The sequence below is a fragment of the Mandrillus leucophaeus genome, unplaced genomic scaffold, assembly GCF_000951045.1.
Source record: "Mandrillus leucophaeus isolate KB7577 unplaced genomic scaffold, Mleu.le_1.0 Scaffold251, whole genome shotgun sequence".
NCBI lineage: Eukaryota > Metazoa > Chordata > Mammalia > Primates > Cercopithecidae > Mandrillus > Mandrillus leucophaeus.
The window spans coordinates 177,200-180,122 of record NW_012102599.1 but is presented as its reverse complement, the minus strand read 5'-3'; the positions used below and the strand labels follow the sequence as shown (position 1 = coordinate 180,122).

General features: G+C 40.1%; 1 protein-coding gene across 1 annotated transcript in view; it reads right to left on the bottom strand.

The window, feature by feature from the left end:
* The window catches only part of LOC105542130 (chromosome unknown open reading frame, human C4orf19), a 143,938-nt gene that overhangs the window by 89,224 nt on the left and 51,791 nt on the right, over nt 1-2,923 (bottom strand). The window lies entirely within an intron of this gene.

Here is a 2,923-nt window from a genome sequence, read left to right as displayed (position 1 = left end):
AATCTGATGCCCCTGCTGATCTGACAGAAGGTGGAGTTCAGGTGGTAATGCTCGCTTGCCCGCCTGCCCACCACTCACTTCCTGCTGTGTGGCCTGGTTCCTAACAGGCCATGGGCCAGTACTGGTACTGCCAGTACCATGGACCTTCCTAACAGGCCATGGACCGGTACATGGCCTGCGGGTTGGGAACCCCTGCTATAAAGCAACCACACAAACAAGTCGCATAATAACTGGCTGACATCATGATGACAGGATCAAGTCCTCACATATGAATACTAATCTTGAATGTAAATGGGCTAAATGCCCCAATTAAAAGGCACAGAGTGGCAAGCTGGAGAAGGAAGCAAGACCCAGTGTTATACTGTCTTCAAGAGACCCATCTGACATGCCATGATGCTCATAGGCTCAAAATAAAGGGATGGAGAAAAATCTACCAAGCAAATGGAAAACAGAAAAAAATAAGGAGTTGTGATCCTAATTTCAGACAAAACAGATTTTAAAACAAGAAAGATTTAAAAAGACAAAGAGGGAAGGGCATTACATAATGGTAAAGGGTTCAACTCAATAAGAAACTATCCTAAATACATAGACACTCAACATAGGAGAACCCAGATTCATAAAGCGAGTTCTCAAGGACATTCAAATAGACTTAGATTCCCACACAATAATACTGCGAGACTTCAATACCCCATTGACAGTATTAGACAGACCATTGAAGCAGAAAATTAACAAAGATAATTCGGGACCGAAGTCAGCACTGGATCAAATGGGCCTGATAAATATCTACAGAACTCTCCACCACCAAACAACAGAATATACATTCTTCTCATTGCCACATGGCACATACTCTAAAATCAATTATGAAATCGGACATGAAACACCCTTCAGCAAGTGTAAAAATAACTGAAATCATACAACTATTCTCTCAGACCACAACACAGTAAAATTAGAGCTCAAGACTCAGAAATTCACTCAAAATCATACAATTACATGGAAACTGAATAACCTGCTCCTGAAGGATTTTTGAGTAAGTAATGAAACTAAGGCAGAAATCAAGAAGCTCTTTGAAACTAATGAGAACAAAGATACAATGTACCAGAATCTGAAAGCATTAAGAGGAAAATTTACAGCACTAAACACATATATGGAAAAGTTAGAAAGACCTCAGTTTAACAACTTAACATCACAACTGAAAGAACCAAAAAGCCAAGAGCAAAGTAACCTCAAAGCCAGCAGAAGACAAGAAATAACTAAAATCAAAGCTGAACTGAAGATTGAGACATGAAAAACCATTCAAAATATCAATGAATCTAGAAATGTGTCTTTTTGAAAAAAATTAATAAAATATACAGACCGCTAGCTAGACTAAAAATGAAAAAAAGAGAGAAGACCCAAATGACATAAATAGAAATGACAATGGGATGTTACCACTGACCACACAGAAATACAAATAACCATCAGAGAATATTATGAACACCTCTATGTACATGAACTAGAAAATCTAAAAGAAATTGATAAATTCCTGGACACAAACAGCCTCTCAAGACTGAACCAGGAAGAAACTGAATCCCTTAATAGGCTAATAATGAGCTCCAAAATTGAATCAGTAATATATAACCTACCAATGAGAAAAAGCCCAGGACCAGACGGATTCACAGCTGAATTTTATCATATGTATGAAGAAGAGATGGTAGCATTCCTACTGAAACTATTCCAAAGGGACTTCACCCTAACTCATTCTATGAGGTCAGCATCATCCTGCTACCAAAAGCTGGCAGAGGCTCAACAAAAAAACTTCAGGCCAATATCATTGGTAAACAGTGGTGTAAAAATCCTCAACAAAATACTGGCAAACCAATCCAGCAGCATATCAAAAAGCTTATCCACCATGATCAAGGAAGCTTTATCCCTGGGATGCAAGGTTGGTTCAACATATGCAATTCAATAAATGCGATTCATCACATAAACAGAACTAAAGATAAAAACCACATGATCATCTCAATAGATGCTGAAATGGCTTTTGATAAAATTCAAAGCCCCTTCATTTTAAAAACTCTCAATAAACTAGACATTGAAGGAGCATACCTCAAAATAATAAGAGCCATTTATGACAAATCCACAACCAACATTGTACTGAATGGGCAAAAGCTGGAAGCATTCCCCTTGGAATCTGGCACAAGACAAGGATGTCTTCTCTCAGCACTCATATTCAACATAATATTGGAAGTCCTGGCCAGAACAATTAGGCAAGAGAGAAATAAAGAGCATCCAACTAGGAAGAAAGTCAAACTATCCCTGTTTGCAAACGGCATGCTTCTATATCTAGAAAACCCCACAGTCTCAGTCCAAAAGCTCCTTAAGCTGATAAACAACTTCAGCAAAGTGTCAGGATACAAAATAAACATACGATACCTGCAAAAAAATAAAATATTTAGGAATATACCTAACAAAGGAGTCAAAAGACATTTATAAGGAAAACTACAAAACACTGCTGAAAGAAATCAGAGACAGGAGCAAGATGGCCGAATAGGAAAAGCTTCAGCCTCCAGCTCCCAGCACAAGTGACACAGAAGACGGGTGATTTCTGCAATTTCAACTGAGGTACCGGGTTCATCTCACTGGGGAGTGCCAGACAATTGGTGCTGGTCAGCTGGTACAGCCCGACCAGCAAGAGCTGAAACAGGGCGAGGCATCATCTCACCTGGGAAGAGCAAAGGGGAAGGGAATCCCTTTTCCTAGCGAAGGGAAACTGAGACACACAACACCTGAAAAATCAGGCAACTCCCACCCTAATACCGCACTTTACCAAGGGTCTTAGCAAACGGCACACCAGGAGATTATATCCCACACCTGGCTGGGAGGGTCCCATGCCCACGGAGCCTCCCTCATTGCTAGCACAGCAGTCTGAGATCTAACTGCAAGG